Here is a 12,941-nt window from a genome sequence, read left to right on the forward strand (position 1 = left end):
TCCAAGATCTATTAAAAATTAAGATCGGCAGGCCAGAGATCTTATCAACTGTAAGGAGTATAGATAACAGATATGCCTTGAATGATTGATAACTATTACTTCCTTATGGCCCTAGAAATTAAGAAAAATTATCCACCTCTGTTTATCCCCAAATAGGACCCACCTACTACTGAACTCCACCTAAGAAGTAAAGACAATCAGAAAATGATTCACACTTTGTCTAAGGATCTACAGATCAGCTAAGGTTATGAGTTCCACTCCCCAGTAAGAGAGACCAAAAAGCGAGCTAAAGGAGAATACTATGGGCAAGAATTTCTCATAATTTACTTATGGATAAAGTCTCTTTCTCCCACCCAATGTAGCTGAAAAAAGTCCCAAAAGGATACCAAACAAAGTAATACCCTGCTTTTCTAGGCAAAGTGGATCAAGAGATGGGTGGGGAAAACAGCTGTGAAACCCAGAAAACTGAAGGTCACATAGGTCTAACTGCTTGTTACCCCAAGAAATCCAAACCACCTTGTCTTCACCCCAAACTGTGCATTTGTTTGCCTTGTCAGTCAGATCTCTCGCACTCTCTCTACGTGGATAGTGCCTTCTGTTGGGGTGAGACCTAAATGATGTGAAATGCTTAATACAATCAAAGAACATATGGACCATGTCCAGTAGGTTTAGTAGGGGACTTTCTTTGTATTCTTTCTGAATGAGTGTTTCCCTGTAGAAGTGGCATGAGTTGTATGGTGCAAGAAGGAAAGAGAACATTAAGAGAGGTGGACACCGGTCTAGAGTAAAACTCTGAATTAAAATAAACTGCTTACAAAGGGGGAAACTGCAATTAATGTGGCCTAGTGCTGAAATACAATCTTTGAAATGAATCAAACAAATACCCTCCGATAAGAATATGATTGAACAAACTTGTTCCACACCAATGCCATCTACTGGATATTGATGGAAGCAGCAAAGAAACAGAGCAGAAAGTGTCCAAGAGAAATTAGAGGGTTGCCCTTTGGAATCAAGGTATACAAAACAAAGGTCACCATCCATGTGGGACCCCAGAGTAAACTGCAAAATCCAGAAGTACAACTAATGCCCAGGTAAACCCTGTGGAGAGGACTATTCCCCTGTCGCAGGGTTACCAAGATAAGGAGAAGTGGTGAGATTTCATTTTAAAGACTATATTTCTCCTTCTATCTTTAATATAAATAATTAAAGATTGTCTTGTTGAATTTACACTCTTTAGTGAAACCGCAAGTAACCATACTTTAGAATTAACTAATTCTGTATGCATGCTCTCCTTTATAAGTCCAAGCAAACTGGCTTGAGAGAGAAATCAATTTTAAGTGATTCCTTTGATAGGAAAGGGACAAATTTAAACTATCAAACTACAGGGAGTCCTTGGACTTATGACAATTTTCAATTGACTGCCCGTTTCAGCCGTACAATGCTTTTTTCACCCTTATGATGCTCAATTTGCATAAAGTTTGCTTAAAATCACTTCCTGGTTGCGTTATACAGTGCTGGTATGGAGCTAGAAGGGGGTTGCTTCTGACTGGCTTCGAGGCAGCAGGGTAGCTTGTTGCTACGTAAGGTTGCCACTTGTTTTTGATTGGCTCCCAGCCCCGGGCTCAGCCAATCAGAAAGCTTAGAATCATAGAATATCAGGGTTGGAAGGGACCTTAGGAGGTCATCTAGTCCAAACCCCTGCTCAAAGCAGAACTAATCCCCTGACAGATTTATTGCCCCTCCCCGCCTTGAACAGTGATTGGCTGAGGCTCAGCATGCATGCCATTTCCCTGGCTTTCTGACTACATAATCCTATCCAATCTTGCAGTTACATTTTATATTGTTACTCTAGGGGGAGACATACCATCCTGGTGTCACTTGTCTCAGTCTACTCTTCTTGATGTGGAGACACCCTACTTAGCTTGGAGAAGAATTTCTGTATTTTAAGCAAGACAACCCCGAACAATTTGCAACTTCATTACTCTCCTTTATATAATATCTAATGACAGTAGATTCTAGCCACTCAGATTCTTTCTAATCAACAATGACTAAGGGTAAGTGCTGCAGTCTGTCCACACTGACAGCTGCCAGCGCACTGGCGTGGCCACATTAACAGCTCTTGCAACGGCCACAGAGAGCAGTGCATTATGGTAGCTATCCCAGCATGCAAGTGGCTGCAATGTGGGGGTGGAGTGTGACAGGGAGTGTGTTGTGAGTATGTGGGGGGAGAGAGCGTGGGTTTTTAGGGGGCTGAGAGCATGTCAGCATGCTGTCTTGTAAGTTCAGACAGCAGCAGACCTCCCCCTCCCCACCACACCTCTCTCTCTCTCACACACACAGCATTCCACAGTAATCGTTGCTTTGTCTCGGAGCAGATAAGCATGCTGGCTGTCAAACGGAGCTTTCAAAGGGCATATCCAAAACAATGACAAGAGTGGCCACATGACTTAAGGGGATTATGGGACGTTTCCGGAGGCTGATCAGAGCACAGTAATGCAACACCTCGTTCACACTGATGCTGGGGCGCTCCAGCAGGGGTGCATCAAATGTTATTCTACTTGCCGAGGTGGAGTACCAGGAGCGCTCTAGCCCTGGAGTCAGAGGACTCTACTTGCCTTGCCAGTGTGGACGGGTGGTGAGCTAGTGTGCCCGGGGCTCCTTTAATGCGCTGTAACTCACAAGTGTAGCCAAGCCCTTAGGCTAAGGCTGTGTCATGGTTATTTTTAGTAAAGGTTACAGGCAATAAACAAAAATTCACGGAAACCATGACCTATCCGTGACTTTTACTAAAAATAACTGAGACAAAATGGGAAGAGAGGGTGACTCACCTTGTGCAGTAACTGAAGTTCTTCAAAAATGTGTTCCCTTGTGGGTACTCCACTTCAGGTGACTGTGTCCCGGCACCTTTGATTGGAGATTTTCGGTAGCAGTGCCTGGTTGGGCCGCAGTGCGCAGCAGCTGTCTCATGGTGCCATTGGAGTCTCTTCAGCGCATGCTTGGCCCAACCTGCTTGGTTCCTTCTCTACTGTAGAGTCCTCATGTCGAACTCCAAAGTAATAGGGAGGCGGATGGGTAGTGGAGCACCCACAGGGACCCACATCTCGAAGAACCTCAGTTACTGCACAAAGTGAATAACCGTCTCTTCTTCTTCGAGTGCTGTCTGTGTGGGTGCTCCACTTCAGGTGAATGTAGAGCAGTACCCAATATAGTTGGGGGCCATGGAGTTATATGCACAGTAGCAGCGTAAAGGAAGAGGTAAGGCCTAATATGGCATCCGCACTGGAGTCCTGTGTAATGGAATAGTGCTTGACAAAAGTATGTTCTGACACCCATGTGGCAGCTTTGCAAATATCCGAAATAGGTACGGTATGCAGGAATGCCATGGATTTTGCCATGCCTTGAGTAGAATGGGACCTGATCCTGACAGGGGGTTCTATGTCATTGGTTTGATAGCATGATCAGATATAGTCCGATATCCACTTGGAAAGTCTTTGCTTGGATATCGCAGCATCCTTGGATTGTTCGGTTGTCAGAACAAACAGTCTTGGGGATTTTGTCCTGTCTAAGTAGAAGGCTATGGCCCTCCTAACATCAAGGGTGTGTAATGAAGACTCCTGTGAGGATTTATGTGGTCTCACCTTCAAATTGTTGCAGTGGATGCACTTGGATGGTGTCACGGAGTCACCGGGCGATGCTCTGGAACTGCTCCCCACCAAGCCAGTCAGGACTTTGGGGAGCCTCCTCTCCCTTGGAGCAGACTTGTTTAGGGCAAGAAGCTCACACGTTTTCACCTCCTGGGTCTCTCCTTGGAGCATTCAGCATCCTCTGCCCCTCCGTGCGCTTCCCAGAGCGAGCCCGCCCCAGCGGGGTTCTGGGGAAGCCACAGGGTCGTGCACCCCGACTTTGCAGTCAGACATGACTCTTAGCCAGTCAGTAAAACAGAGGTTTATTTGATGACAGGAACAGGGTCTAAAACAGAGCTTGCAGATACAGCGAACCGGACCCCTCGGCTGGGTCCATTCTGCACTTCACTCCTCTGCCAGCCCCACATCTGCACTTCACTCCTCGTCCCCAGCCAGCTCCAGACTATCAACCCCTTCAGCCCCTTCTTTCTGCTCAGTTCCTTTCCCGGGCCAGGAGGTCACCTGATCTCTTTGTTCTCCAACACCTTCAACTGGCACCTTTGCAGAGAAGGGGCCCAGGCCATCAGTTGCTAGGAGACAGAGTATCAGGCATTTAGGTGCACTGGCCCCTTCCTCTGCAGCAATCACACACCCTTTTTCCACCACCTAGATATTAACAACTGCAGAGGGGACACTGAGGCACCAACACAGTATTCAGAGAAAACATTAAGAACATTCCCAGTTCGTCACAGATGGTATGTACATCTCCCTGAGGCATCTCATAGCCTCCTTGCAAGAGCCAGGGGAGCTTGACATGGCAAAAGTAAGCTTTGGTCCACTCAGGACCTTTTTTAATGGTTCGTGTTCCACAGAGAGCCATGAACTTGGAAACTAAGAAAAACTAAGATTTTTTTTTTCAAACTAACAACAAACTAACTTATCTAAGGAAAAACATTTTTAACTGAGCTATTTTTATCTAAATTATCTATTTTTCTATCTTTGGGGAAGAAGCTGTCGTACTGCCCCGAGCTCCATCTTCAGCCAAGGACGGTTGAGAAGAACTGAGGGGATCAGGCCGTGCGCACACTGAAGAGACTCCAATGGCACCATGAAACAGCTGCTGCACACGTATGGCCCAACCAGGCACTGCTACTGAAAATCTCCAATCAACGGCGCCAGGATGCACCGTCACCGGAAGTGGAGCACCCATAGGGACAGCACTCGAAGAAGTGGGGGATCCAGCATCCAAAGCTGTTGCAGCTCCATGGTTTCCTCCACCGTCATGTTGGCAGGGAGCTGTGGGGTTCCCCCTCCACCTGTGGTGGCTGGGAGCTGCAGGGGGGACCCCCATCCACCTACGGCAGCTGCGGGGTGGCCATATTTCCAAAAGAAAAAACTGGATATCCCCAGCTACTCGCCCAAGGGCTGTCACCTGTCACTGGAGCTCTGCAGGGGCCCTCTCAGGAGGATGTAGACAGTTGCTGGAACCCTGCCATGGCTCTCACTGGCAGACAGCTCCAGTCCCTCAGCCTGGGACTGAAGCAGAAAATGTCACAGAGGTCTCTGGAAGTCACGGATTCCATGAGTTCCGTGATCTCCATGACATAAACATACCCTTTACCAATGACTTCACCCATTTCAGCTCCTCTCTTGGCTTCCAGAGTTTTGTAACACTGCTTCATACTAGGCACGGTAGAACCTTGATACTCTTGTCATTTCTGTTCTGACTGTTAAGAATAAAGTTTTCATTCACAGATTTTAATTAAAATCCTGAATTTTCTAGTGTCAAAAAACTTTTGCATACCTTATATTCACGTAAAAACTTCAGAGTGTCACTAAGGTTTTAAAACAGGATTAAGTGGAAAAAAGTTCATTGGATCGTTTTTTTCCTTAAAAAACAAAAAAAAAAGTTGTCCCTAGAATTCAAGAACACAGACAGTTCTGTGTTTGGCCATGCTAGCTTTACAACAGATATCTAGAAAACTTAAGGGACTTTAATTACATTATGAAATCTAGACAGATTCAAAAAGCAAGTTAAAAGTAATTTCAGGTAATACAACTGTCCCTATATCTGTCAGCAATTTTGTGTGGGTTTTTTTCAGTGCATGAAATGCAAATATGGCAACACTAAGAACTGAAAATATAATAAACTTAATGATTTTCATTGTACAACATAAATTTAAAAAGTAAACAAAGAGCATAAAGGCCAACATGTAAATTATTAAAGTGAAACAGTAGAAATATCTAATGTAAAGTAATCTATTTTCAAAAATTAATTTTTAGTTGATAAGGTCCCTTTAATCCAGAAGGATTTTTCCTCTTTCACCTCAGAGCATTTGTACAGAGTCTTGATATATTTCACGGCATCACTTGATCCCTTGCTTTACTTTCCTGAGCAGGTCATGTCCATCTACACTAACATTCCAGTTGTGTGAATTAATCTACAACGTCTCTAACACCAACTGAATAATAATGTTGTTTATGTTATAAGACATCTCATAGTCTCTTCCTGCTTACACACCACACTTGTCATTTTTGCACAGATACATCTAAGATTATTCAAATACACATCTCACTTTTTAATACCTGCTGTGTCTCCTTTTTCCATTTCAGTTCCCCTCCCCTCTTTATTTCCACCCAGTTTATAGGAGTTTAGTTATTTTCTGTAATACTCTGAAGTGAAACAGTTACGATATTCTTCTATAACCCTAATGGGCATTATCAATAAGTTAAATTACCGTCAGCTTTGCCTCAGGATGTTCACATGCCTGAAGCATTCTATCGTCTCATATCAATACAGTTTGCTTTAGTCAGAGTTCTTAAATTATTCCATTTTTTCTAGACCCTTACATTTTAAAATAATGATTTCCAGGAATATTTACTTGTTTAATTGATCAAAGTATAAACAAAGAATGTTTCTTAAATATCATTTAGATATGGTTATTTTAGAGAAACACTGTCAATTTAAATTACATAGGATGAAATCCTGGCCCCATTGGAGTCAATGGGAGTTAGGGTGGATAAAAATCCAGGATTTAAAAAAAAAAAGTCAGATTTTTTTATTTAAATTGGATTTCGTTGATAAAATAGGTTTTTTCCTCAAAAAGCATCTAAAGATAGTTTTAATTATGATACATTATAGCTCAAAGATACCTCCTCATGGAATAGAGATTATAAATTCTAATTCTATCGGATGAGACATATTCATGTAATGTTTAAGAAAAGTTTTGTAAATGAGTTCCAATAGTTCATGGATTAGGGACCCAATTTTATGGGATTCCAGGGGCTTCTGTATAGATTATTTAGGTTAATCTTTCTATCTACCCAATGTGACTCAGTGCTCAGCCTAGAAGATACCAGATGCTTAGTTTTGCAGTTCTCAAACTGTGGATTTGTGTCTCCAGAGATAACATGCTTGTTAACAGCAAAAATGTTTAAATAAATAAATAAAATATAGATGTGAGAAATAACAGACCTCAACCCTATTGTCCCTCTGCAAATTTGTGTACACAGAGCCAATCCCTTATCTCTCTCAAAGTGTGAAGTTTCAAAAAGTTCAATGAATAGAAGATTGTTGTAGGCGGAATAGACCTGGACAAGGAAAAGAAGTCTGGAGATAAATGTGAGAAGGGTGGGACAGGCAGTAGAAACAAAACTGAAACTGTTTGAGCAGCATATTCCAGAAGTCTTGAGGTCTTTCTGAGTGTAGCCTTCATTGATTTGCGATCTACCATACCATTCTCTCACTAGAAGGGAAAACCTATCATGGCAGCAGGCTGTAAAAGAGACCCAGTTTGGAAATATTTTAATGAAGTTCCTCTACCTGTAGGTAAGACAGGCATGCATGCAAAATGAAAACAGTGCAACAAAGAAATGCAAGGCCTAGTTTCCCAAATGAAACCAAATCATGAGAAGTGTTCCTTCTCAGGAGGAAGCTGCATTGAAGATGATGAAAGGAACATGCCTGAACATGCAGGATCTTCAGGTTGGTAAACTTTTTTATTTCATACTTCTTTCTTAAGGATCGCCTGTCTTCCTTCTGGACTATTCTTGAATTCTCATGTTTGAGTAAAAAATATAGTTGTTACTCTATGATACTATCATTTTAGATGCAGTTGTGATAAAAAATAAATAGCTGAAATAGGCAGATCTTCCTTTTACAATTTTACCTTTAAAGTAGTACAGAGTGTCAGTGAATGCAACGAATACTACTAAATGAGCAGTATGGTAATAATAATTAAACAACTGCATTAACTTATTTTGTTTAGGAGAATCCAACCTCCACATACAGGATTCTGAAGACTATCCACCTTCAAGATCACCATCATTTTCTATAGTTTCAGAATTATCTGCCAATGATAGTGTTTCAGTCACATCATGTATGTCACATAGCCACAGTGTAACACTTATAGCAAAAAGAAAAAAAAAATCTCCATCATCCAGAAACAACCATAGATAAGTTTGTGATAAGAGCCAGCAGATTACAAAAAGAGGTAATTGATGAAAAAATTGCCTTGTTTGTTTATGCAACTCTCCTTTCCGTATGATTTAGAAGTTGAACCCACACTTCATTAACATGGTTCAGTCATTAAGGCCAGGATACAGTGCACCCAACAGAGCAGGTGTGCAGGCAAATTGCTGTTTGAAAGAGAAATTGAGCAGTGTGCAAAAGGTCTAGAGGGTAAAATTGTTAACCTGAGTGTTGATGAGTGGAGCAATGTCCACAATGATCCTGTTGTATGTGCTTGTGTGACAACAGAAGAAGGGAATGTCTTCCTTACAGGAACAATTGAGACATCAGGAAATGCACACACAGCAGAATACATACAAGAAGTAGCAGTAAAAGCTATAACAAACTGTAAAAAAAAATTCAAATGTCTAGTATGTAGCTCGGTCACAGACAATGCTGCAAATGTATCCAAGATGAGAAGAAATTATTTAGAAGAGAGTCCCAGGCTAATAACATAGGGTTGCAGTGCTCATCTGATGCACATCCTAGCCAAAGACTTCAGCGTTCCAGAAATAAAGGCTAATGTTGTTGAAACTGTAAAATACTTCCGTAACAACCCTTTGCAGCAGCTGCTCTGAAAAAAGTGGGAGGAACCAAACTAACTCTTCCACAAGACGTGTGATGGAAGTCAGTAGTGGACCGTTTTGAGCACTATATCAAGAACTGGCCTAATCTGATGACTGTTTGTGAACAAAATAATGAAAAAATAGATGGCACTGTCACAGCCAACGTTCTCATCATTGGGCTTAAGAGAAATGTTGAACACATGCTGAGTACCCTGAAACCTATTTCTGTAGCCTTGAACAAAATGCAGGGAAATAGCTGTTTTATTGCTGATGCTTCTGAAATTTGGAAGGAACTGAATGAGATCTTAAAAAGCCAAATATGCAATGACAGAGTTAAATTACAAGTATTAAAAAAACGAATGGGACAAGCACTATCTCCAGCTCATTTTCTTGCAAATATTCTCAATACTCGGTACCAGGGTCAAACTTTAACTGCTGAAGAAGAGGAGTTGGAAATGACATGGACATCCAGCAATCATCCCTCCATAATGCCAACTATAATAAACTTCAGAGCTAAGGGTGAACCACTCAAGAAATATATGTTTGCTGATGATGTTTTAAAGAAAGTCACACCAGTGAACTGGTGGAAGTCACTTAAGCATTTGGATTTAGAAAGTGTTGAAGTGATAATCTCACTTTTAACAGCAGTAGCTTCTTCTGCCGGTGTAGAAAGAATATTTTCTTCCTTTGGATTAATCATTCCAAATTGAGAAATCGTTTGGGACCTGAAAAAGCAGGAAAGCTTGTTTTTCTTTTCCAGATTATGAACAAACAGGAAAATGAAGGTGAAGATGACTGAGTTAGCTGCAGAAGCCAATATTTTAAGTTTCTCATGTTGACCTGGCTGACATAGTCGATTTAATTTTTGTTTTGTTTTTTAAATATTTCATTTAATTATTTTAGTTAAAAACAATTTTAACAAAAACAAACCTGATTTTAAAAAGCTTGAATGTTTAACTAAATTAAAAAATTCATATGCTTGTTTTGTTAAAATATTATGTTTGCTAGTGAAGAAAAAAATCCAGAATACATAACATTTTTTTTTTTTTAACTAAAACAACAAAGAATTTAAATGTCTCTGGTGATGTTCTCCTCCTAATACAGCATGGCAAGAAAATCCTCCCAATGACTTCATAAATATCTGCTTCAATGTTTGCTGTTGAAGAAAAAAAATCCAGAATACTTAACGTTGTTTTAGTTAAATAAAACAATTTAAATGTCTGTCTGGTGATGGTCTCCTCCTAATACGGCATGACAAGAAAATACTCCAAATATTAATGATTAACCTGTAGAATTGGAGATAGCTCACCTCCCAATTATTTCATAAATATTTGCTTCAATTACCTTTGGTAAATGAAATAAGCAAACAATCATTCATTTTCAGATATAGCTGTAAAACTAATCTGAAAAGTTTTCAAAATAAATCACTTAAAAATGTATAGTGTGTACCTTCTAAAAATGAAACCTACATCTATCTGTGAGTTGTGAAGAATATTTATTAAGTTTATAACAACTAACAAGAATGCACTTTTATGCAGAAATCGTGATTAAATTGAGTCTTCCTGACTAGTGATTTAAATCAAATCCACCCTGATGGGAGTTTTGCCACTGGCTGAAATGAGGCCAGAATTTCACCCACTATTACCAAAATATTTGATTTTAAAATATATTTCCCTTTAAGTTATCTAAGGTAGTATTATAATTGATAGAGAATGTAATTTGTTTACAATATGATTTTTAAACTGCATCAGAGGAAGGTCCAACATCCAAATAATGGAGGCACATGAAGCTGTGTGTGGAATGCTAAAAGGCCACTTGATAGATTTCCCTCTGTTGAGGAAGGTCCATCTTTATCCAGAGAGTGGCCATATTACGAAAGGAATTCACACTAATGCAATGCTTCCCAAACTGGGGTTCGTGAACCCCTAGGGGTTCACACAATTTTACAGGGAGTTCGCCAGAAAAATTTCCTTAATGGCGGCCAGAGGACCCTGGGCATGGGAGGCAGCAGGTGTGACCCAGTTGCAGACCCAGTCCGAGCCCTGTGGAGCACTGAGTGGGCAGCCTGAGCCCCGCGGGGCCAGCAGCCCCGAACCCCAGTCAGCAGAGGTGCTGGCAGCCCAAGCCCCATGCAGCGCGGGGCTGGGCAGTTTGAGCCGGCAGCCTGAGCCCCAGCAGTCAGCGTGGGCCAGCAGCCCGAGCCCCACGGAGTGCGGAGCCGGCAGCCCAGACCCCGGCCAGCAGGGGCCAGCTGCCTGAGCCCCATTGTGGGCAGGGAGGCAGCTGGGACCCCAGGTACGCAGGCGGGAAGTTGGGTGGCATGAGGGGCAGAGTGAGCAGGGGCCACGCTGTAAATGGGAGGTGGTCCAGGCTAATTTGTCCCTCACGGGGCACCTGGCCCTGGGGGAAGAAAAGGTGTTTGCGCGCCAAACCAGCTGGAACCAGGTAGTAGTCACTGTAGCAGCGTTCGGGTGCCTCAGTAATTCGATACTAAGTCATTTTCTCTGGAGTGCTGTTTTGCTTCAGTGAAAGGTGAGTGAATGTTAGCATCACACTGAGGAGATTTAAACTTAAATCCCTAGAAATATTCATTTTTAGGAGGGGGTTCATGAGATTTCACATTTTAGTGAAAGGGGTTCACGGGTTGTTAAAGTTTGGGAACCACTGCACTAATGCCTATGAGAAATACGAGCTCCTCTAACATCTATGCTCCCTTAAAACACACTCAAATTCATTTAGCAATAAACAAATGGGAAGCAGATTTCCCTTCCTTGGTGCCAGAAAATGACAGAAACAGGCCAATGCCCAGTGATGAAACAGAAAACTTTGTCTTTTTTAAATTATTTATAAAAACAGAAAGAGACATCTCTACAGAGCAAAAGAGATAAAACAGCGCTTCAAGATATGTGCCCTCACAGTAAAATCTTTCAAAAAACTGGCCAAAACATATAAAAGATAGTACGTTTTCACTCAAGAGTGAAAATCCTGTGTAAATGGTATATTTAAAAAAAAACAAAAAACCCCCAATAATTTAGTTCACTAGTCCTGATTTTTAAGGGTATCGTATAGCTGCGTGACTAACAAGCCTCAGCCAAAAAAACCTCCCAAAAACTCAACTGGCTGCATGCACTTTTTTCTGCAAGACTCCTAAAAATACAGATAATTTAGCAATCATCTCCAAGGTCTGAGAGAACACTTTTTTCTTAAAATTGTTCTAAATAAATCTTGTTCACATATGAACATAAAAAGGCCATGCTTATTCAGATTATTCATTAATCAAGTTATGAATATTCTGGGAATGCTGACTACAAATCACTGCAGCTATCACTTCCGTAGATAAGCAAAAGGGCCAATCAGTAAATGAACCCTATCCTAGACCAATGTCATGTTGTTATTTTGCAGAGTTTGTAATCCTTTGAATTTGGGCAGTTATTCCACTACCAATCACACCAATGTCTAACTAATACAGTTAAATATCATGCATTACATTTTCAGAGATTAATCTGTACTGCACATGTAAAAAATGAAAGTTGCACTGTATATCTATATAAGCTTGAACTTGCACACACTTCTAGTTTTCAACAGGCACAGTTAACAGGAATCACACTACTGAGCATCTATATGACAGCAGGCACCAAATGTATTTAACTGCACATCCAGCATTAGGAGATGCTTTTGTATATTAAATTACGTAATGTCTTCTTTCCTACAAATCTACATATAAGGAGAGATGCACCTTGAATGATATTTAGAAAAAAAAAAGGAATTTTCAGAGTATTTTGTATTCCAGAAGGAAAAAGTGGTTGCAGTACTACAAAAATGTATCAGAAATGAATATATGTGAGTGGAGAGAATATACAGAAAAAAAGTTACATTAGACTAAACATTTCTGTTTTATCAGTGAAGTTCAGCTTCCATCTGTTGGTTATCTTTTGTTTAAAGAAGTCATTTTCTGTTTACAGTGAAGTGCCCTGATAGATACTGTTTAAGGCAAATGAGCAAAAAAGCAGAAAATGATACATTAGCAAAACAGGAACATACATGGTGGTTGTACAGAAAAATGTCCCTGCAATTTAGCTGTTTTTAATGAACTACTACATAGTCATTTTTTCCAGTTTGGCATGAAGGTGCATGTAAAGATATTTTAATTTACATTGCACTCCAGTGATTACTTAGGGTCACACTCCTGCAAGCTGCTCCACATTGGTCAACTCCTTTGCCCACACAGAGACTCATTTACTT

General features: G+C 40.9%; 1 protein-coding gene across 6 annotated transcripts in view; it reads right to left on the minus strand.

Annotated features, from left to right (window-relative positions):
* FBXL4 (F-box and leucine rich repeat protein 4) overlaps positions 1–12,941 on the minus strand; it is a 100,919-nt gene that overhangs the window by 49,672 nt on the left and 38,306 nt on the right. The window lies entirely within an intron of this gene.

This window comes from Mauremys mutica, chromosome 3 (assembly GCF_020497125.1).
Source record: "Mauremys mutica isolate MM-2020 ecotype Southern chromosome 3, ASM2049712v1, whole genome shotgun sequence".
Taxonomy (NCBI): Eukaryota; Metazoa; Chordata; order Testudines; family Geoemydidae; genus Mauremys; species Mauremys mutica.